This window comes from Schistocerca nitens, chromosome 1 (genome assembly GCF_023898315.1).
Source record: "Schistocerca nitens isolate TAMUIC-IGC-003100 chromosome 1, iqSchNite1.1, whole genome shotgun sequence".
NCBI classification, from domain to species: domain Eukaryota; kingdom Metazoa; phylum Arthropoda; class Insecta; order Orthoptera; family Acrididae; genus Schistocerca; species Schistocerca nitens.
The window spans coordinates 739,622,667-739,647,775 of record NC_064614.1 but is presented as its reverse complement, the minus strand read 5'-3'; the positions used below and the strand labels follow the sequence as shown (position 1 = coordinate 739,647,775).

Genomic DNA, 25,109 nt, shown 5'->3' with positions numbered 1-25,109 from the left:
TCACAAAAAGGTTTCTTCAATGAATGCAGACACATTTACTGTCAGTATGGAGAGTAATATTCAAAAAATGAGAAAAATTACAGAGCCTAATCACATGTGCTTCATATTGGTCCATAATTGTAATGGATCTGGGAGATGTGTTATTTTCTACCGGATTTGTCGATACCAAATTGTAAATGTTTTCTTATATTTTTGTCAGAATTTTTTTATTGTAATTTGCCTTATCTTATGTGTGCCCCGACCGGGACTCGAACCCGGGCTCTCCCGCTTACATGGCAGACGCTCTATCCATCTGAGCCACTGCGGGCACAGAGGATAGTGCGTCTGCAGGGACTTATCCCTTGCACGCTCCCCGTGAGATCCACATTCCCAACATGTCCACACCACTACATTCGTAGTGCGCCTAATAGATGTTTGCCCATCATACTCAATACTCGTGGCAGATTAATCTACCAAGTCCCATACGAGTTCAGGCATAGCGTGTGCGTTTGCACAAGAAGGTCAATGGCCGGGAAGCCATATTTTAACTGTATATGACGTTAGTATCTGTTCCCAAAAGAACAGTTACCGTGGATGACCATGCAGCTTTGCTAGATATGATATGATAATTAAATGGACACCCTAGCATGGCCATTTAATTATCATTTCATTTCTAGCAAAGCTGCATGGTCATCCACGGTAACTGATCCCGGGTTCGAGTCCTGGTCGGGGCACACATTTTCAAAATGTCCCCAATGAAGTACATCAACGCCTGTTTGCAGCTCGGGTGTCCATTTAATTACCATTTCATTTATGTTAATTTACTTATATTTTTGAGAGTGACAGCATATTGATTACTATTAGTAAATGTGACAAAGAATATCAAAGAGACTGATTACAAGTGGAAGCTGTGTGTTGTGTAAAATGTCTTTGACGCTGGAGTCGTCTTTGACTGTAGTCAGTCGGCAGTTAACTCCTGGTATGTGTTGACGGTAGAACAATGTGCAGGTCGCCGTCATAAATAACAGTAAAAAAATGAATTATGTTACTATTTTTTTATATAAACTTTAAGAAGAAACCACATTCGAAGAAATGGTATTTGAAGCACCAAAAATGAGGCAAACGCATTGAACCAGGTCATTTCTGCAGCCGACAAAGATGCATTGTGGAATCATACTTCCACTAGACAATTGAAGCCAAGACAAATATCGCCTTGTAAACATTATACGGAAAAGGTACTGTCACGAAATATGCCAAATTTAAGTAAATAAAAAATAGTGAGCATATTTCATAATCAACATCCGAAGTGAGTTACAAGAAAATGAAGGCCTCGCTTCTCAATCTTTTGTTTTACAAAAAAATTGAATGAGATATACAGGTTTCTTGTATATGCCGTCTTTGAGTTACAAGCAACATTCATTTTCTAGCCTTCGACATAATAATATACATATTTCATGACGTGGTTCACTTACAGATTAATTATCTCTTCTTAAGAAGTTTAAAAAAATGAAAGATATGTCTTTTACAAGATATTTTTCACTGCTCTTGGAATTTTGGGAGTTAAGGTTCGACACCTCACTTCCAGGATTCAGTTGAAATTGGTTAAATAGCAAGGGAGGGGGAGGCATTTGACTCACTCACAAATGTTTTCCTTCCTCTGCACCGCTGTTTTACAAATTAACAGAAAGGACTTTTGGTGCAGTGATCTCTTGGAAAGTTTGGAATAGTTTTACCTGTGGTCCGGACTGATAATTTATTTTGTTAACTCATTCATGTACAGGATCAAGGAAAACGAACCATGAAGCCCCAATCTAAACCTTAACACTTTTACTATGAATTATTTTCCATTATGAAGGTTTTTTTTCCTTATTTCCAATTGGTACTGTTACATAAAATGACAAACAACACAGAATAATTTTCCAGTTTCAAACCATAGAGAACAATTATAATTTTTTCTGTGAAATAACATACATTAACATTTGTTTGGATTGTCTTGGTGTTCAAATGCATCTTACTGTACCTTAATATTCATTTCTACTGCAATTACGAAGCTGATTAGTTTTTGTGCTGTGTCTTATGCTCCTATTAACCAGTTCTGTCCATTGTTTGTGTTTCAACTCTACTATATTGTGAAATTTGTTTTCAGTTTTTATTTACACAGGGATCAATTCTGTGTAGCAAAATTCTACTTTTGTAATTTCGTGTCGGCACATCAAAATCGTTGTCGTGTGATGGGCATGGGCGGCTTGGAAATATGGAATCCCATAACGTCAACAAGGCAAGACAGCAATCTAGAAATGTAGTCACCGCCATTGCTGATACTGTGAAGAGGTCATATTGCGTCAGGGCAGCATTGCACGGTTGGTCCCCTTCAGCAGGCTGAATGACTGCTAATTGAGGTTGGTTATATCCAACAATTGTACGGCAGTATCTGGTTTCTACAATAAATAGTGTGTTTTAACATACATAGAAAAAAATGGTGCTAATACCTGAACTTTTACAATAGGTTGGAATGTTTCTTTTTACTTGTCTGCTTCTATTTGATCCGTATTTGTATTGGTGACTTCAGTTCACATCATGAACATTAGTTAACTTATTACAAGTTGATGCCCTTTGATCTTCATTATTACATCAACAGCTTCTTGTTTATCATGCGGCATTAATTCTTATTTTTCAGTGTGTGTATATATTTCAGAATCACCAATACAAGCATTTTTTAAAGCGTCCTTGTATTTGGTTTTAGTAACAGTTTCGAGCTACTTCATAACTTTACTGGTCACTCGCATACATTTCAAAAGTGACAAATGACTCTCGCTGCGGATCACATGGTTCATCAGTTGCACTCGCCAATTGCCCTGTGTTGTTGTTTGTGTGTGTGTGTGTGTGTGTGTGTGTGTGTGGTGTGTTTCAACTACACTGCTCAAGATCACAAAAAGGTACTTTGCCACTTTTGTTACTGTACCCAGTGTCACTGGACATTATTTTGTGCACTGTGACACACTTTTACTGCTGGTATCTTCCTGCACACTTCGTGTTCCAAACATTTACATATTGTTGAGCACTGTGTGATTTATGTCCACAACAGATCAGAATCTTTAATTTTTTTACAGTAACTGAATAGTTTAATTTTAATATTTACATTAACATTTTATCATCTATGTACTCATTCCTTTGACTCCGGTATATAACCAAGGGACTGATACGCACAGATTGATCTTCATGTTTTTTTGTTTTAAATGCACATATACACACATTTATGTTACATTATAATCTTGGTATTAACAAACGTAAATTAATTACAAACAATCTCTACACAGAAATTTGTGGTAGCACAATAGTGCGTGCCCAACCCAGTAAGTGTCCATGAACACATACTTCCTTTGGCTCTCCGAACGCCATTATATCTCATCCGGTTGTATATATGTTAACTTTTATTTACATAGGAATAAATAAAAAATCGCTTACTAGCAATGTGTAAAATCTTTCTTCTCTTACTTGTTTTCATTTCTCTATACTCATTTAGTATTTTATTACAATTGTTTTCTTCATTAAATCAGTTTTACGTAGCAGTACTTGTGAGAATGTTCAACTTTGCCAGTGTCTTGTTATACAATCCATTGACCTTCTCACTGATTAATAAATTTGTCACATTAAAGGTAACTATGTATTACCCTGCTCAGTTGTGTAGAAGCCCATTTCATATACAAACAACAGATAATTTTAATGAAACTAGCGCCCTTTTTGTTTCTATCTATGGTATTCCTTGCATACAGTCCATCACCTTTAACACAATTAGATCTTAAGGTACATAAGAAAACTTGAATATGTAGTAACTTTACATTTCATTTGTGTATTTACAACATAAAATGAGTTAATGTAGTTCGTTTAACCATTGCTCTCATGTGATGTATGTATGCTGTTGTTATGGTCTTTAGTATAGAGACTGGTTTGATGCAGCTCTCCATGCTACTATATCCTATGCAAGCTTCTTCATTTCCCAGAACCTACTGCAACCTACATCCTTCTGAATCTGCGTAGTGTATTCATCTCTTGGTCTCCCTCTACGATTTTTACCCTCCACGCTGCCCTCCAATACTAAATTTGTGATCCCTTGATGCCTCAGAACATGCCCTACCAACCGATCCCTTCTTTAGTCAAGTTGTGCCACAGATTTCTCTTCTCCCCAATTCTATTCAGTGCCGCCTCATTAGTTATGTGATATACCCATATGATCATCAGTATTCTTCTGTAGCACCACATTTCGAAAGCTTCTATTCTCTTCTTGTCTAAACTATTTATCATCCGTGTTTCACTTCCATACATGGCTACACTCCATACAAATACTTTCAGAAACGACTTCCTGACACTTAATCTTTTCTCTTTCACACAAACGCTTTCCTTGCCATTGCCAGTCTACATTTTATGTCCCCTCTACTTCGACCATTATCAGTTGTGTGTATATGTATTTTAAATCATCACATTTGAGAAAGTATGCCCGTTACTTGTGGTCACTTACACACATTCATAGCTCTTCTTTATACGTCCATGTCCTGACATGTAAATTTCTGACATATATGGTAAGATTATTGTACATCATACAGATTCATTTCTGTTTCCTGTAAAAACTACAACTACAAATGTATTACATATATAAAACAATACAAGGAAAATTTAAAAAAAAATTGCTACTGAATGTAACTCTCTGTCAATATGTTTCCGGCCGTGGTGGTCTAGCAGTTCTAGGCGCTCAGTCCGGAGCCGCGCGACTGCTACGGTCGCAGGTTCGAATCCTGCCTCGGGCATGGATGTGTGTGATGTCCTTAGGTTAGTTAGGTTTAAGTAGTTCTAAGTTCTAGGGGACTGATGACCATTGATGTTAAGTCCCATAGTGCTCAGAGCCATTTTTTTCTGTCAATGTGTGGGTATAACCTATATATTTTGTCTGTATTGTGATAAGCAATCAAGTAACACCCTCCATGCAGGGTTCTTAAGACTAAACAGATCAGTGTACATTCCTGTGTTAAACACTTACATTTTTATCAATCTTTTATCATATGCCTCTTTCCTCCTTGGAGCACTTTCAGTTAATGAGATCATAACCCACCTCACCTTTTCCTTCCAGGACTCATCTGTTTGCCGTAATTGTGATAATGGGTTCAACCATTCATTATTTTCAGGTTCTGCATGGAATATTTCTGCTGGTGTGATTCTTGAGTTTCTCCCGGCGTATTTGATAATCAAAATATCCACGGGTGTACTGCCGGTCTACAGTGTCAACGGGCACAATATTTCGGCGATCACACATGTCGCCATCATCAGGTGAACTGACGGACTGAGCTCCTGTGAACGTGCCGGCACGGAGATCCGTACACTATGGCTGCTCAGGGGGAACTGGGTTCGGTCGCGGCGGCGGCCGATTTAAATACCCTCCGCCCGCGGCGCGCTCACTCCGCCGTCCGCGCCCCGCGCCACGGTCGCGCGGTGGAACAGATTGCGACGGCGTCTGAGATGACGTCGGTGTGATGGCTCTGTCCGTCGTGGTCGTCACAACTATACATTTGCTCGATTTACTCTTGATTAACCCAATCGCTGGTTCCCAAGCCTTGCTAAGATCATAGCCACAGTCACGGTTTATGAGGTCGTCATTGGTGCGAATTTCGATGGCCTCTCTAACAACACTGTCCCAGTATCTCGACGTCTGTACCAGAATCCTCGTGCGTTCATACTCCATAGCGTGATTTTCCGACAAACAATGTTCAGCGACCGCCGACGTGCTCGGATACATCAGTCGAGTGTGCCTCTGGTGTTCACGGCATCGATCCTCGACGGTACGCATCGTCTGACCAATATACGACTTGCCACATTGACACGGAATCTGGTACACGCCGGCCTTCCTCAAACCGAGGTCATCTTTGGCGCTCCCCACCAGTGCACGAGTTTTATTCGGAGGACAAAACACAGTTCCGACCCGGTGTTTCTTCAAAATGCGGGCGATTTTTCCCGAGAGTACGCCTGTATATGGGATAAACGCAGTGCCTACCTCCTCCCTCGTGATTTCATCCATCTCCACAGGTTGTGCTGTAGTGGTTGGGCGGAGAGCACGTTAGATCTGCCACTCTGAGTACCCATTTTTTCGAAATACAGTTCTCAGATGTTCCAATTCCTGGGGTAGACTCTCTGCGTCAGAGATAGTGCGCGCCCTATGTACTAGAGTTTTAAGTACCCCATTCCTTTGTGAAGGGTGGTGGCAGCTGTCTGCGTGCAAATACAGATCAGTGTGCGTTGTCTTCCGATACACCCCATGACCTAGGGTGCTGTCAGGCCTTCTCCTGACCAAGACGTCAAGGAAAGATAATGTACCCTCCGTTTCAGTCTCCATAGTGAATTTGATGTTGGGGTGTATGGAGTTTAGATGTGTAAGGAAGTCAAGGAGTTTATCCATACCATGTGGCCAGATGACAAACGTGTCGTCCACGTAACGGAAAAATCAAGTAGGTTTCCATTCGGATGACGACAGGGCTTCCTTCTCGAAGTCCTCCATGTACAAATTCGCTACCACCGGTGAGAGTGGGCTACCCATGGCGACTCCCTCCGTTTGTTCGTAGTATTCTCCATTAAAAAGAAAATACGTGGAAGTCAAGACATGCCTAAAAAGTTCAGTGGTCTTCTCGTCAAACTTCTGACTAATCAATTCTAGTGACTCTCGCAGGGGTACCCTCGTGAACAAGGAAACGACGTCAAAACTCACCATGATATCTGACTCACCCAACGTGAAGCTATCAAGGCGTTTAACAAAATCCACGGAATTACGGATGTGATGAGGGCATTTACCAACATAAGGACTTAATATTCCCGTCAGGTATTTGGCCAACAAATATGTAGGTGCTCTGATGTTGCTGACAATGGGCCGTAATGGTACCCCCTCTTTGTGAACCTTCGGGAGTCCATATAGTCTAGGCGGTACCGGACCTTGGGGTAACAATTTCTTAGCGTCACCCTCCGGTAAATCTGCGTCCTTGAGAAGCGACCTCGTCTTGTTGTCCACCTTCTTTGTAGGGTCAACGCTCATCTTCCGGTAGGAATCGTGATCTGAGGGAGCGCTCTGAAATTGTTGTCTTACCGGCTGACAAAGGCAATGCTACAGTTGTTGTCTCCCATAAGGACTACACTGATAAGATGCAGAGCCTGCTAAATGACGATTCCTACCGGAAGATGAGCGTTGACCCTACAAAGAAGGTGGACAACAAGACGAGGTCGCTTCTCAAGGACGCAGATTTACCGGAGGGTGACGCTAAGAAATTGTTACCCCAAGGTCCGGTACCGCCTAGACTATATGGACTCCCGAAGGTTCACAAAGAGGGGGTACCATTACGGCCCATTGTCAGCAACATCAGGGCACCTACATATCTGTTGGCCAAATACCTGACGGGAATATTAAGTCCTTATGTGGGTTAACGCCCTCATCACATCCGTAATTCCGTGGATTTTGTTAAACGCCTTGATAGCTTCAGGTTGGATGAGTTTTGACGTCGTTTCCTTGTTTACGAGGGTACCCCTGCGAGAGTCACTAGAATTGATTAGTCAGAAGTTTGACGAGAAGACCACTGAACTTTTTAGGCATGTCTTGACTTCCACGTATTTTCTTTTTAATGGAGAATACTACGAACAAACGGAGGGAGTCGCCATGGGTAGCCCACTCTCACCGGTGGTAGCGAATTTGTACATGGAGAACTTCGAGGAGGAAGCCCTGTCGTCATCCGTATGGAAACCTACTTGATTTTTCCGTTACGTGGACGACACGTTCGTCATCTGGCCACATGGTATGGATAAACTCCTTGACTTCCTTACACATCTAAACTCCATACACCCCAACATCAAATTCACTATGGAGACTGAAACGGAGGGTAAATTACCTTTCCTTGACGTCTTGGTCAGGAGAAGGCCTGACAGCACCCTAGGTCATGGGGTGTATCGGAAGACAACGCACACTGACCTGTATTTGCACTCAGACAGCTGCCACCACCCTTCACAGAGGAATGGGGTACTTAAAACTCTAGTACATAGGGCGCGCACTATCTCTGACGCAGAGAGTCTACCCCAGGAATTGGAACATCTGAGAACTGTATTTCGAAAAAAATGGTTACTCAGAGTGGCAGATTCAACGTGCTCTCCGCACAACCACTACAGCACAACCTGTGGAGATGGATGAAATCACGAGGGAGGAGGTAGGCGCTGCGTTTATCCCATATACAGGCGCACTCTCGGGAAAAATCGCCCGCATTTTGAAGAAACACCGGGTCGGAACTGTGTTTTGTCCTCCGAATAAAACTCGTGCACTGGTGGGGAGCGCCAAAGATGACCTCGGTTTGAGGAAGGCCGGCGTGTACCAGATTCCGTGTCAATGTGGCAAGTCGTATATTGGTCAGACGATGCGTACCGTCGAGGATCGATGCCGTGAACACCAGAGGCACACTCGACTGATGTATCCGAGCACGTCGGCGGTCGCTGAACATTGTTTGTCGGAAAATCACGCTATGGAGTATGAACGCACGAGGATTCTGGTACAGACGTCGAGATACTGGGACAGCGTTGTTAGAGAGGCCATCGAAATTCGCACCAATGACGACCTCATAAACCGTGACTGTGGCTATGATCTTAGCAAGGCTTGGGAACCAGCGATTGAGTTAATCAAGAGTAAATCGAGCAAATGTATAGTTGTGACGACCACGGCAGACAGAGCCATCACACCGACGTCATCTCAGACGCCGTCGCAATCTGTTCCACCGCGCGACGTGGCGCGGGGCGCGGACGGCGGAGTGAGCGCGCCGCGGGCGGAGGGTATTTAAATCGGCCGCCGCCGCGACCGAACCCAGTTCCCCCTGAGCAGCCATAGTGTACGGATCTCCGTGCCGGCACGTTCACAGGAGCTCAGTCCGTCAGTTCACCTGATGATGGCGACATGTATGATCGCCGAAATATTGTGCCCGTTGGACACTGTAGACCGGCAGTACACCCGTGGATATTTTGATTTCTGCTGGTGTTTGCTAAGTAGAAGTGCAAATGGTGTTTAATATTCTCCCCATTTTGTTTGCTTATTTTGTGCATATGTGTGCATGACTCTGTTGAATTTTCTGAGTATTCTTTCAGTGGTGTTACTTTCTGGGATCTGCTCTTTTGGTTTGTTGTATGGTGCCCAGTGCTGCAACGAAAACTCCCGCTTTAACATTTAAGCCAAAAGGGGCTCTGTAAATTAATAGCTCTGACTTCCAAAGAGAGAAACTATATACTTTCTGGGATTTTCTGACAGTACGATGTGCCAGTATGAAGCTCTTTAAATCAGTACCAGTTAGGTATCGAACTCTGTGGAATTTTTGTATGTGCTCTTCGAGCATCATTGGTGTCATTTGCACTTGTACAATTTTTTTACAATTTTTTTTTGTTTCCTGTGTGTCTAGAACCGAGTACTCTTGTCCATTTGGCTTGCCTACTGCTAACAAAGGATTACTGTTTGGTAATAGTGATGTCTTAATTACCATCCAGTCTAGCATTTTTCTTATTTTATACCTGTCAGCTTCACGTTTCATCCAGGGGATTGGTTAAGTAGATGAGCAGTAGATTTTGGGTGGAACTCCCTCCATATTGTATCTGTAACCATCAATGATCTTAAGTTTATCAGAAACGGCATCAATGTATTTTTTAATAGCTCAGGCAGTTTGGGTTGCTGTGTAGCACTGAGGCATCATGATTGGGCTGCCTTGATCTGAATGCACTTCATGTTAGGCTCCACATTTCCGTTACTAGTGCATGACTTCAATTAGTTGCCCCCTGCGAGTCCGGGGCTTAGAATAGTCACGAGGAGTAAATGCCTGTCTTCCTGGGGCATTATGACTCCCAGCTACGGAGCCATCGTGCCAGGTGGCCTTTGCTGTGGCTGGGTGGCACCTGTGGGGAGAGCCCCTGATGGGAATAGTTGGCATCAGGGCAGATCCAGCAGTCTCTACAAAGGGCAAGATCGAGTACAATGCCGAGAGGTATGATCCTAAATCGTTTCCCTCCCCCGCTACACCATGAGAGGAACGTAGGGCTATGGAATGAAGAGAGCCACATTCGCCACAGTTTTTAATCTGCAGCACAAATGACGAGGACTTCTTTCTACCTATGAAGCCTCAATTTTTCATTGAACACTCTAAGGATAATTTTGGAGAAGTGACAGCACTGTCCAAGATGCGAAACGGCACAGTCTTGATTCAAACAGCATCCCCAGTCCAATCCCGAATGTTACTCACCTCTGACAAGCTGGGTGATATTTCTGTTCCTGTCACTCCCCATAAAAGCCTCAACATGATCCAGGGGATAATTTTGCATCGCGATCTCTTCTTGCACTCTGACGATGAGCTCCCCACCAATTTAGAATGGCAGGGTGTTCATTTCATCCAGCCCGTTTACAGGGGACCCACAGACAACAGGGTTGCTACTGTTGCCTTCATCTTGGCCCTTGAAGGTGATGTCAAGGTGTTGGTTTACTGCTGTGACGTTAAACCATACATCTCTCCCCCTTTCTGGTGCTTTAAGTGCTGGAAATTCATGGCCATGTCTTCCCGCTGCACTTCCAGTGCCACATGTTGAGACTGTTGATGTCCACTGCACCCAGATACTCCATATGCGCCTCCTCCCACGTGCATCAACTGTCGAGAGCACCACTCGCCCTGCTTGTCAGACTGCCCAGTACTCCAAAAGGAGCAGAAAATCATGGAGTGTACTGGTTAACTTACACAGAGGCTAAACGTAAATTTGAAAGATTACACCCCATTCGGTTGACATCGACAGATGCTGCAGCTACTTCACCATCGCCGTCCCAAGTGCCAGTGGTAACTCACCCTGTGCCACGAACAGTGGCCCCTCCGGGCCACCAGACTACATTCAACCCCTTGGTGGTAGATGGCCAATCTCCTTCTGTTGCTGCCAAAGTACCTACTTCAGGAGCAAGTCTCCCCCCCCCCCCCCTTCAACCCCCCAAATGCAGGGGACATGGTCCCCTCCCCTGCCAGAGAAGCAACAGCCTCCTCCGGCTCCTCTTGCGTGGATGCAGTCCCTTGGGACCCTCTCTCCCAAGATCTTCACTAATGCCACGGTGGACACTCACCAATCTGCTATGAAACAGGACCCTCTGGTGGCCCCAACACCACCACTCCCCACCATTCTGCATCTGTGGATAAGGTGGATATCTTAGCATCCCCTGAGGACCTGGATCTCACTGACGCCTCCTCCATCATAGGAATGGATACAAATACTCAATCTGTGGCAGCCTCGTTGTGGACTTCATGCCTTCCCAGCCTCATGATAACGTCATCCTCCAGTTGAATTTTTGTGGTTTTTTTCCACCACCTGGCCGAGCTATGGCAACTTAGCCAATGACTTATCTCTCTGCAGCTCAGGACTTCGCCCATCTGTCCACTGGAGAACGCATGACGACCTGTGTGGTTGATTGATTTTAACAGGAGAGCTAAAACAGCTTAGGTCTAACCCGCCACTGCCCGCACCAAAACTAGGTTTATTGTGCGGTATCACTCCCTGTATATCTAGTAAAGCCAACCAGTGCCCTTAAATAGTGCAAGGAGTCCCTCTACCAGTTTTTTGTTAGACACAATTTCTTCAGGTCTAGTTGTCCCGAAGATTCTGTATCTTTTACTCTCCAATGCCATGCATTCAAAGATTAGGTGTGATGCAGTTTCTCCACCCTCATCACAGATCCTACATTTAGGGTCATCTTCCATTATACCCATTGTGTGTAGGTGTTTTTTGAAATTCCAATGGCCGGTCATCAGTCCAGTCATGAGTTTGATCTCTTTTCTGTTCAATCCCAGGATTACAGAGCTTCTTTTAAAACATGGCTTGGGCATCATTACCTTACCATGTTTTTGTTTATGGACCTTGGTCCAGTATCCTACGTGCTGTTTCCTAAGCCAGTTCTAATTTGATCATAGCCTTGGTGATTGTCAAGACAGGTTCTGGTCCAATAAATGGAGTTGTTGCCCACATCCTAGCCAATCTATTGGCTTGTTCATTGCCACAGATCCCTGAGTGGCCAGGGTCCCACACTGGGTATACCCTATTGCTTCCCCCTAGCTCCACCAGAGCCATGTGGCAATCTGCAACAATCTTAGATCTTGTTGCAGGAGCTGCCAATCATTTCAGGGCTACCTGGCTGTTTGAATAGATGTAAATTCTACGGTCATTGTAGCACCTACTCATATTCTCCTCCACACATGTCCTGATTGCAGTAATTTCGGCTTGGAATACAGAGGCCAGTTTCCCTAGAGAGATGCTGCTCTCCAGCCTTGGCTGAACCCCGTACAACCCTGCCCCAACGCCTTGATCTGTTTTCGACCCATCGGTGAACCAAACGATGTCCCCCGTAAGGTTTCGAACTGTTTTCTCCCACTGCTCCCTACTTCCAATTATTATGTTGTAAGGCTTGTTGAAGCAGTTCGGAGTTACTATAAAAATGAAGGGGTCGGAGAGATATAGTCATAAGCCACATTGAACTAGTTTTGAGATACAGTGAGTTTAAAGTTCGTCAGAGGTCTGAAAATGTTTAATACAAAATAGAAACTTTATTTCTACTGCAAACACTTGCTTAATACTTGCAAAGCATGTTAAATAGTCAACTCTCTGCATGCTATAAAATATTAATTTTAGAATGATTCTAATTAAGATGTAGTCAATGGTGGCTTATGACTATATCTCCCAAAAAATTGTTTAAAACATAAAGTATGAATTTGTAAGGATTTATTTTAACTACTCTTACAAGCAGAATATATAATTTTTACACATTAATATATACATATCAGGTATCTGAGATGTATAAATTACTTTTTCATTGATACAGTTACATCAAGGAAGTTCCTCTACCTTATCATTGTACACGTTATTTCCAGTACATGACCGAAAAAAATCTTGATTTGCTGCAAGTATGTATGGCATAAGAGACAGTACGTCATCAGTATTTTTCTGGTTAATTGGTAGTGGCTTTCTGTACTTTATTGGCAGCTGATATGGATTTGGTTCGACTATCCTTCCTTTCTTTTTGACACGAATATCCACTGACATGGAAGCTCCTATGTCTGAATAAGAGTGCTTTACACTTAGCTTGAAGGGATCTTCAGACTCAAACTTAAATTGAGTAGCTTCACTGAAATGGTGGGGATCTCCAGTTGTGGATTCTGTACGTTTTGAGATCAATACCTTCAGGCTTTCCAAACTTCTGAAGTCTTCTCTTTCCATTTGAGTTACAATGAAATGTTTTGGACTCGCAGATTTTATTACTTCTGCCCATTGATCTGGAGTGTACACTATTGTACGTCTGTTTCTTGCACACCGTTCAATGCGACCAAAATCACGATAGCAAGGTAGCATGGTGTGACCTACCACAGGGGAGTAATGCTGGACAGAATCAAATCTTTTAGTAGCAACAAGGGACCTTTAAAAGGAATAATAATCCAATTCTTTGCCTGACCCTTGCAGTTGTCTGTGATTATGTGGAGATGTTTTGTCTGAGGATTAGTTATCTCCAAGTACTTCAATAAGCAGCTCCCAGCCTCATCTGAACCCTGTCCTCCATCTTTCTCGCTCCACAGAAACATATAACCCTTATTTGATCCACAGTCATGGATATCATAGTTGTATGTCCATATTTTCCTCTTGTAAAATGCTGGACCAACTGTTAGCTTAGGCATGGGGAACGTTTGCTGCATATCCATTGCTATCATATGATGCTCTTTCGAATTTTCTTTAGCCAGAGCAGTTAAAGACGCAATCATATTTTGTCCTCTGTCAGCCTTTTTGAGATGCAATTCATGTTGTTGTTTCTTCTCTGTGACTTCTTCTGCACATAATTCTGAGTTATTTATTGCAATTAGAAATCCATCACATTTTGAACAGGTGTCACTTTTTGGTAGTTTGAAGCCTATGTTAAATTCAAATATGAAAGTTTCTCTGAATTTACTTTCAGATACTGCAGGAACCTGCTTTTCCTTGCAGTATTCTGAGTATTTATCTCGAAATAAGGAAGCAGTGCTGATATCACAATCCAAATACACTCTATTGGGGTTCTGTTGCCTACTGTAATGACTGTTATATTTTGGTATGGTGTTGAGAAATTCTCTAACACTTTGTACAGCTTCGTCTTGAAATTTACGTGGGTAGTTTCCATGTTTTCCTGAAAGAAAAAACAAGATGAGCTTATATCCTCTTCCTAATAGAAATATTTGTATAGTACTCAGTTTGAGTACATCCCTAACTTATAGCACAGAGTAACATACAAACCTCTTCCATCTTCTTTTGGCACTGCAAATCCCTGCTTCATTTGATGTTGCAAATTCCTCACTCTTCGTGCATGTATCTGTAAGCCATGAACCCTTACGAAAGCTTCCTTGCAGATCATGACTTCTATTCCACATACCCTCACATTATAAGAAAATGTAACATGCCTGGATGATATTTTCTTGGAAGTCTTTTTTGGATAGCTTTGAAAGAAATTATGACAAATATAACAAAATGAAATAAATATACAAAATATTAAACCATTTTTATTTAAATAGTGAACAAACCTCCACTTTTTCGGTTCCATTTTCATACAGCTCATCAGGTAAGTATTCTGGGCATTAAAGTTTCCTATGTCCCAAAATGAATGAAAAATGTTTTCTTCCTCTCCAAGCAGTTTTGTCAAGCATTTATTTAAACAAGTACAGGGACTTCCTATAGTAGCAACCTGAACAGTTTTGTGGGTTTTTAAAGACTTATACTGCTGACCAGCATTTCGTCGACATTTTGCTTTATTTTTCTTCCACTGATCAATATTTCGCTTTCTTTTCCGTGAAGGCTTTGGTTTTTCGGGTGATTCTTCATTTATTCTACTTATTTCAAGCTATAATACGAAGAGCAAAATAGTCTAAGAATTTGCGTGAGATATAGTCATAAGCCACACAAAACATTAAATTTTGCTAAAATCACATTAATGAGAAAATATTTTGTACACATCTTTTACCTTTGAAACTACATTATTGCACCATTAAGCAGTAATATAAATGTGCCCATCAAGTTTCATCATTAACACACAGGATGGCTGTCAAATGCGTTGGCAATGTTGAGAGAAACAAAGTCACAAGCAACAGGAAATTAATCACCAGAAATAAACCGTTTTATATACTTACCGATTCATCATCTGAGCTGGAAATGCTGGTCGATGGATGCCAAGATTCATCACTGTCAGGATCCAAAGGGTTAAGTTCTTCACTTCCACTACTGTCTGTGACCCACCTGCCATTTTGCCGTGGCTTGTGACTATGTATCTTCTGAAACTACCACCAGATGGCACAGCATAGAACTGCACTCCATCATAGCCTGCCATCTGTTGCAGTAACATGGAATTTTTTAAACACATTGTGAAGAAGACATTGTTAAGAATGCCGCAACATGAAAAACTCAATTTCGTGAAAGTTGTGGCTTATGACTATATCTCTCCGAGCCCTTCATATAGTCAGCGGGCATTTCCCCACCCATACCTACATTTACCTCACTCACTATGTTAGTGTGTGATTCTGGATAGCCGAATGAGACCCAGTTTTGGCCAGTTTTAAGTCTGTATGCCCCAGCTGCTGCCTCCATCTTAATCCAAAGGTGAAGTGGAGGCATATCCAGCATGGCTTCCATTGCAGCGGTTGGTGTGCTGCTAATTCCGCCCGTTATGGCTAAGCAGGCCAATCTCTGCACCTTAACAAGCTCTTTAGCAGCAACCCGCTGTTCTATCTTCTTCCACCACACTACGAACCCATAGGAAATCCTAGGTCTAACCACTGTGGTGTACATCCAGTGCATACCCCTGGGGCTTAGGCCCCAGTTTTTGCCACAAGCCCTCCTAGTACTCACTAAAGTGCTTTTTGTCTTGGAGCAGATACTCTTAATATGAGGGGTCAAAGTTAGCTTCTTATCCAAGGTTACCCCTAGATATTTCACTGTCCCCTTCACAGGTAGAGTTTCATCGAAGAGCTTTAGATTCCAACTTGCATGCTGAATATGTCTCTTCGTAAATGGCACCGCAACAGTCTTCTTAGGATTAACTCTCAGATCCTGCACAATGTCCAACCCTCCTCGTGCCATATTCCTGACTGTGTCAGTGAATTTGCCAAGTATTACTATGAAAAGGTCATCTGCATATCCTTGGCAGAAGCATTGTCTGGAATTTAGTTCCTCAGTGAGTTCGTTCACCACTAAATTCTACAATAGAGGAGACAAAACTAGTGGTCTTAATTACCATCTTTTCATTCATCATGGTAGCCTCTACCTTCCTTCCACTAAGCATGGCTCTGGTCCCCAGGTCATGCACCTCTGCTGCCTTTACCATGGAATCGAAGGTCGTGTTACTAAGGGCCTCCTCGATGTCCAGGCTATTTCTTGGAAGTGAAGGGTTTTTCCACCTTCCCAACGAGTTGGTGGAGAGCTGTCTCACATGATTTACCTGGTTGGTATGCGTGTTGGTTCAGGTGTAAAGGGTCCCTATATAGCCTCCTCTCTCCAACATATACATTAACCAGTTTTTCCAATGTTTTGAGAATGAAGGAGTACAGACTGATTGGTCTCATATCCTTGGCCTTGGTATGATCAATCCTCCCTGGCTTTGAAATGAAGACAACCTTCAATGCCCTCCAAACATTGGGAATGATTCCTACTGCTAAGCTAACCCTAAATAGCCTGCATAGGATTCTTATAAGCTTTCCTCCTGCCTGTTGCAGGAGAGCTGGAAAAATTCCATCTGGGCCAGGTGACTTGAACGGCTGGAATGTTCCCACCGCCCACTGGATTTTGTTGAAGTTCTTACACTGCTTGGCCAATTCCCAGTCCTCTCTTCGAGTGTATCAGAACTGTTGTCTCTCTGGGGTTACATACTGGTCTGTGTTATCCGGCAGAGCATATTGAGGAAAGTGAGTTTTGAGGAGCAATTCCAGATTCTCATGTGCTGTCTTTGTATATTCCCCATCCTCCTTCCTCAACGTACCTCCTGGATTAGTTGGTACTTTCGTGAGAATCTTGTGAAGTCTGGCTTGTGCAGCCGTGCCTTCCACTTCCTCACAGAATGCCTTCCAGGATGCCCCCTTGGCTTGCCTTATTGCAAGATTGTAAGTGACAAGGGCCTCACGATATTTAGCCCATTGTCCTTTACGTCTTGCAATATTAAACAGTCTCCGTACCTGTTTTCTTTGCATTTCCAATTTGTTATTCCACCAAGGAACACTCCTATTTGTGCTCTTCCTGGTGATTGTGCAGTTGTCCTGATATGAGGTCACTATGGCAGAGGCAACAGCCTCTGCTGCTTCCTCAAATTCTCCTGGCTTCCTTATCGTGGTTTTAATTTCCGATAAGCCAAAGTCGAGGTCCCTCCTATTTGTCTCCCAGTCTGTTTTCCTGGGATTTCTATAAGTCATGGTCTGTCTGATTCCCAACCTTGAATTTAATGTACACGTGGTCCAATGAGGATGGCTCCAACACCACATGCCATTGTTTGACATAGCTACCCATCGTCATGGAACCAAATGTTATGTCAATTACTTCTTCCCTTCTGCTATTCCTGAATGTAGGTTCATTGCCCCTATTCAGGACCTCTAAGTTGTTAGCTAAGAGGAATTCAAGAAGGTACTCACATCTATTGTTGGTTTTCTTGCTGCCCCACACTAGGTTGTGGCCATTGGCATCGCACCCCACCAGCAGTTGATCATCTTGCCAAAGGCAAGTCTCTACCAGTCTCCTCACCTCCAAGGGAGGGGGAGAACTGTCTTCGTAAGGAAGGTATGTTTGAGGCCAAGACAATTTCCCTCGTGATACCTTCCTCACATTGCTCCATTTTGATGATCACTAAGTCCCTAGAGCAGAAATCCATCATTGGCATGAAAGAAATGCCGTTTTTAATATGCCGGGTGATCAAAAAGTCAGTATAAATTTGAAAACTTAATAAACCATGGAATAATGTAGATAGAGAGGTAAAAATTGACACACATGCTTGGAATAACATGGGGTTTTATTAGAACCACCCCATATTGCTATACGCGTTAAAGCTCTCTTGCGCATGTCATTTGGTGATGATTGTGTGCTCAGCCGCCACTTTTGTCATGCTTGGCCTCCCAGGTCCCCAGACCTTAGACCGTGTGATTATTGGCTTTGGGGTTACCTGAAGTCACAAGTGTATCGTGATCGACCGACATCTCTAGGGATGCTGAAAGACAATATCCGACGCCAATGCCTCACCATAACTCCGGACATGCTTTACAATGCTGTTCAAAACATTAATCCTCGACTACAGCTATTGTTGAGGAATGATGGTGGACATATTGAGCATTTTCTGTAAAGAACATCATCTTTGCTTTGTCTTACTTTGTTATGCAAATTATTGCTATTCTGATTAGATGAAGCACCATCTGTCGGACATTTTCTAAACTTTTGTATTTTTTGGTTCTAATAAAACCCCATGTCATTCCAAGCATGTGTGTCAATTTGTACCACTCTATCTACATTATTCTGTGATTTATTCTGTTTTCAAAATCATACTGACTTTTTGATCACCCGGTAGATGCATGTTCTGAAGTTTCTTAGATTCTTAGCATAGATCAGCTTACCTCCAGTGCCTCCGAGGCCTGATACATCCCCTTTTTATAAATAGGGTTCTTGTATCAGGGCCATGTCCACTTCCTGTCTCCCCAGGTAGCGGCTCAGGGCAGCAGAGGCCCCTTTACTGTGCTGCAGATTAATCTGCAGATTAATCTGCAGCACCTCCAGGCTCCGTCTTACTGCCATCTTTGAGGTCTTCGCGAACCCTGACAGTGACCTGCGAGAACCCTAAAAACAGTTTCAGGTCCTGCTCCCACATCGCCTTCAGGGACTTCTCACCAACCTCCACCACCAGGGTTCGTCCTTCCGGAGCAACCTTCTGGTTAATCACCAGTCTTCTGTCGGGACTTTTGAGTTCTGGGCTCCTATTTTCCCGAACAGAGTCTTGGGAGAGCCTTCCTTAAGGATCTTTGGTACCCATAATGACATCTTTGCGGTCTTTAGAAGCTCCGCTGCCATCTTGACCAGCAGCTTCGCATCTTCCCACAGGGTTATCATGGGCACCTTGTCCTTGAGCCATTCTACTGTTTGCACACAGACAAAAATGAGTGCACCATGATCTAGATAGACCGTCCTGAAGTTGGGACCTGGGCCAGCATCCCCCCCCCCCCCCCCCCCCCCCCCCCGATCTTTTCAAAGAGGGCCATCTGTACTTGTTCCTCCTGCTGTGAGGTAATGGCCACCAGTGGATAACTTTCCTGAATAACTGCCATCCTAAAAAACGAGACTGCAGTACTATAGGTCTGTTTCCATATTTCTTGCCTCTGTTTTTTCTGGACTCGCTTATCCAGGGAGGAGGGAGTCTTTGATTCCTCCCTTATCCACTTACTACCTGTCTTTGACGTTGTGGGGGTCTGCATATCCCCTTCACCCTGAGACAGTTTTTTCCTGGGGGTCTTGGGTTCTAGTCCCTTTACTTCCCTCCATTTGTTTTTAGGATGCCATTCTTTTCCTTCCTTTTCCCTCTGTTCCCTGAGTAGCTTCCTCCTTCGGGTCCCAGACAAGCCTTTGATCTTAATTTGGTCTAGCTTCTCGGTTACAGTTCCCACTTCTGGCTCAGATCTAGACCCTGATTCAGTAGTGGAAGTGCCTTCCATCGGTTCAGTCCCCGATGTTTGGGTATCTGAGGTCTCAATTTGCCCCTCAGATTCTTTTTCTTTTTCTGTAGTCGTGTCCATGTTGGGGATCTAGAAGGTCCACACCACAAATACCCCGCGTGGTGTAAGGCTAATTACTCAGGGAGGTCATCCAGTATCCCTGAGGCTCCATTTGCGACACATCTTCACATGTGCCACGCACCCCTCAGCACGGATCGCATCCCACCTTGGGTTGGGTCAGGGAATAGGGTAGGACTGGGAGTGGATAGGGAAGAAGGGATGTGGCACACTCTTAGTCTGATACATCGGCTGAGGCCTTTTCGGCAGTAGGTCCTCTACCTTTGGCATAGCCCTCAGCTTCCCGCGGATACCCAAGCCTCTCCACCCGCACGGACAGTGCTTTGTCAAGGTGGTGTCCCCCGGAGAGGACCTGTGTGGTAGTGACCACTTCCCCATCTTCCTGTCACTCCCCCGGCATCATACCAACACTCCCGTTGAATCTCCTCCACATGGTGCCATTGCCCCCCAGGGGGTCCACAACTCTTTTTTTGTGGATATGTGCCGCACGAGACCCCAAGCTAGTGCGGCCCTCTTTCCTTTCCAGGCTGCATACCTTTCTTTTCCACATCCTTCCCCCCCCCACCATCCTACCCCCCCCCCCCCCGCCCCTGCCATCTCCGCCTCTTCCCTTCCCCTTCTCCTTCTCTGGGAGTATGTTTTGTGCCTAAGTCTGGAGAAGGATACTTGTAACTGTAAGATAGTCTCTCTTCTTCACTTTCTATGCTGGAAAGTCTCTGTCCTTCCTTTGTCCTTCTCTTTTCCTTGCCTATTCCCTCTTCTCCGCTGTGGCGTTTGAGACCTCTCTTCTTTCCTTTCCTTTTCTTTTCTTTGTTCATCCCTTTCTCTTTTTTCCTCCCTGTGCGTGTCTGAAGGCCGACCCACCCATTCCCACGCGTAGCCAGTGATGGGGGTAACGTGTAATTCCCTGCCACGGGTAGAGAGGTAGGACACGTATGTACCCCCTGGGAATGGCCAGGCCCAGGGAGGGGTGATTACCCGAGCTGGTACCTTCCGAAAGTGCCGATTGGTCCCTCCGTCTGTTTGCCGGGAGGTGTGACCTGAGGTGTGAACAATCACCTAAGGTGGGAGTGCCCTCAGAGAAGGCCCCCACAAGGAAGGAGCGCGCCATCAGAGACGCCGGTAATCATGGGGGATACTTCCGCAATGGTTTCCTCATCATCTACTATGTCTGCTCACAAGCGAAAGTTCACTGAGTCTCAGCCACAGACAGTTCTTCCATCGTTGCCACAGTTCCTTGTTGTGTCTCGGTCGGACAAAGGTCAAGACTTCCCCGCAGTCAACCCTTTCATTATTCAGAAAGGTGTCAACCCAATTACAGGTCCTGTAAATTCTTATTCCCGATTACGAAATGGCACCTTGTTGTTAGAAGCAGCCGAAGTGCACCGCACTTTTAATTCATCACGCAGGGTGGTTCATACATGCTCCCTCGACAGATTGTCTGATGAGGTAATTCAAAACTACCTGTCTGACCAGGATGTAACGGTGTTCATCGAGTCATGAAAAGGGTAGACAACCTGTACTATCTTCTTGACATTTGACAGAGTTCAACTTCCATCGAACATAAAAGCGGGCTGTGAGATAATTTCAGTTCACCCTTACATCCCCAACCCTATGCGTTGCTATCGGTGTCAGCGGTTCAATCATACCAGCCAGTCGTGTTCCAATCCGGCCAAATGCATTACGTGTGGCACGGATGACCATGAGGGTGCTTGTCCACCTCCATCCCCTCGATGCATCAACTGTATGGGTGACCATGCTGCTTCCTCTAGAGATTTCCCCATTTTCAAAGATGAATGGCTCATTCAGGAAATCAGGGTGCAGGAAAAGGTGTTGACATTTGCTGCTTGAAAGTTATTCGCCAATCTAAAGCCCACTGTGCCTCCCGCAGGTAAATACAGCACTGTCCTTGCATCTCCTCGGGCTACTAAGGAGGCAGCCACGCAGACTTGTGATCTCACCTTTAGTGCCATGGTCGTCAGATCGGCCAGCGCAAAGATCGCCCATTTAACCTCCCCACTATCACTTGCTCACTCTACGGCTCACCCTTCATCGGCTACTGCTAAATCACGAACACCAAAATCAGACACCAGGACTTCTAAACAAGAGCACACTCGTGAATATTTTTTATGTACCCTGACTTCACAACCATCGATTCCTCCTTCATCCCAACGTCCTGTTCCCAAGAAGGGTCATAAGAAACCCAGTTCCTCTCCTTCTTTGCCACGGCGTGTCTCATCTACAGCGCCACCTGGCCGTAACCGTCCTCGGCCGTCTTCTGTGTCGCCAAGGCGCACTGTTGGCGGCCGGTCAACCGGCCGATCACTGGTGGCAGGAGCTGCTCCCGAACAACCTATGGATCAGGATCTTCTGCCTTCGGCTGAATGCCGTTCCACACTGTCGGCCACCGGCTCTCAGGAGTTGAGAGCAACCGTTGTAAGATTCTTCCCTTTTCTATCCGCCCTCTGTCCATTATCCATTGGAATACGTGCAGCATTAGAGCCAATCGGGATGTATTGTTGATCCTCTTACGATCCTACTCGCTGGTCATCTTCTGTCTTCAGGAAACAAAGCTGCGTCCCCACGATTGCTTTGTTTTCCCTCATTTTCAGTCAGTCCGGTTTGATCTCCCCTCTGTTGATGGCACTCCAGCACATGGAGGATGATGATTCTTTTCCATGTTACTGTCCATTATCAACCAATCCTCTTAAACAGTTCCTTCCAAGCTGTTGCTGTCCGTCTTTCCCTTTCCCGATACACCTTATCTCTTTGTACTGTTTACATTCCATCGACCACAGTGATGACAAGAGCTGATCTCCTTCATCTCCTTGGTCAGCTCCTGCCCCCCTATTTGCTGGTTGGGGACTTCAATGCCCACTACCAGCTTTGGGGATCTCCGCGTCCTTGTCCGCAAGGCTCCCTATTGATTAATGTCTTCCACCAAGCGGATCTCGTTTTTCTCAACACTGGGGACCCTACATTTTTGTCTGCTTCCACGACAAATTTCTCTCATTTGGACCTTTTAGTCGGTACTGTTCAGTTAGCTCAGTGCTTTGAATGGTTCACTCGTGCTGATACACATTCGAGTGACCATTTTCCATGTGTCCTTAGATTGGAGCCACAACTGCCATCTATGCGCCTGAGATGCTGGAAGTTTGCCCAAGCCCATTGGACACTTTTTTTTGTCTCTAGCGACATTCGATGGCCGTCACTTTCTAGTGTCGATGATCAGGTCACCTTCATATTACAGAAGTTATTCTTACAACCACGGAACATTCAATACCTCGCACCTCCGATTTGCTCCGGCGGCCCCCAGTTCCTTGGTGGAACGAGGCGTGCCGTAATGCAATACGTGAGCGGCCACGTGCTCTTCGTGTTTTTCGCCACCATCCTACGTTGGCCAACTGTATGTGCTATAAGCAGTTACGTGCGTGATGCCGTCGCGTCATCCGCAATAGAAAGAAGCCAAGCTGGGACTTCTTTAGTAGCCCTTTTAACACCTTCACTCCCTCCTCAGAAGTTTGGAGTTGAATGCAACGGTTATCTGGCGTGCCTAGTTTCTCCCCGATCTCTGGGCTCACTGTCGCGCATAATACCTTAGTGGACCCCGTTGCAATTTTTAACTCATTGGGTCAACAATTTGCTGAGATTTCGAACTCTTCAAATTATCCACCAGCCTTTCTCCTGAAGAAACATGCAGCGGAAGTACGACCTCTTGCTTTCTCCTCTCAAAATAGCGAAAGCTGTAATACTGTTTTCTCCATGCGGGAACTCCAACACGCACACTCTTCTTCTCGCTCTTCTGCCCCAGGACCAGATGGTATCCACATCCAAATGTTGCTGCATTTATCGTACCATAGTCTGCACTACCTCCTTCGCTTTTAAAATCGAATTTGGACCGACAATACTTTTCCCAGGAGATGGCAGAAAGCTATCGTCGTTCCTTTTTCGAAACCTGGAAAGGACAAACATCTCCCCTCTAGCTATCGCCCCATTTCTCTCACAAGTAGTGTATATAAGGTTTTGGAGCGTGTGGTGAATTGCCCCTAGTGGCTGGAGTCCCAAAGCCTTTTAACACCTGCCGAATGCGTTTTCCGAAAGCATCGTTCTGCAGTTGGCCATCTTGTTGCTCTCCCCACTTATATCCTGAACAATTTTCTCAGGAAATGCCAAACAGTAGCAATATTTTTTGATCTGGAGAGGGCATACGATACCTGTTGGACAACAGGCATCCTCCGCACACTGTTCTCTTGGGGCTTTCGAGGTTGGCTGCCCCTTTTTATTCGTGAATTTATGGCATAGCACACATTTAAAGTGCGGGTGAACACTACTCTCTCCCGTACTTTCTCCCAAGAAAACCGAGTACCCCAGGGCTCCGTGCTAAGTGTTGTACTGTTTGCCATTGCCATAAATCCAATTATGGATTATCTCCTTCCCGATGGCTTCTGCTTTTCTCCCAGTAAGACCATTTGTGTCAATTTTTGCATCGTACGGAGTTTCTTCGCCTTCTCTACATCTAGGCTCTGTCAACCTTCTGTTCGTGGATGTCGCTAAATTCTTGGGTCTTATGTTTGCCAGAAAACTGTGCTGGTCCTCCCACATTTCCTATCTTTCGGCTCGCTGTCAGTGATCAGTCAACACCCTCTGTGTCCTGAATGATACTCCTGGGGAGCGGACCGAGTGGTTCTTCTCCACCTCTGTCGTGCCTTAGTGCGCTCGAAATTAGACTATGGAGGCATAGTTACTACTCTGCTCGGTGTCTCGACACTTTCCACCACCGTGGAGCTTTTTACACCAGCCTTGTGGAAAGCCTTCATGCTGAGACTGCTGAACCTCCGCCGTCCAGTCGGCGATCTGTCCTGAGTCCATGCCTGCTAATCCGGCCCATGACCTTTTTTTCGACGCCTTGGATTCAGGGTATGCAGGCCGCCCTTCCTCTCTTCTACCACCATGTGTCCGCTTCCGTCAACTGCTACATTCTCTTTCCTTCCACTTTCCTAAAACTTTCTTAACAACTTGGGGTACAGCACTGCCTTGGCTCCGCCCCTGGGCCTGCCTGCTCTGTGACCTTGGTCAGTTTTCCAAGGATGCTACCCCTTCACTCATTTATCGTAGGGCATTTGCTGCTATATGCACATAAATGAAGGATGCCACATTTATTTACACTGACGGCTCAAAAACATCATTTGGTTTTGGGAGTGCCTGTATTGTTCGCGACACCCCCTAATAGATTTCGGCTTCCTGACCAGTGTTCGGTTTTTACTGCAGAGCTTTACGCTGTTCTCCAGGCTGTCCAAT

General features: G+C 44.7%; 1 long non-coding RNA gene across 1 annotated transcript in view; it reads left to right on the top strand.

Moving 5' to 3' along the window:
- The first annotated feature begins 970 nt into the window (after positions 1-970).
- The window catches only part of LOC126260280 (uncharacterized), a 71,582-nt gene continuing 47,443 nt past the window's right edge, over positions 971-25,109 (top strand). The window contains exon 1 of the long non-coding RNA XR_007546639.1: positions 971-1,214. This is a non-coding gene — a long non-coding RNA (uncharacterized LOC126260280). The remainder of the gene's footprint in view (positions 1,215-25,109) is intronic.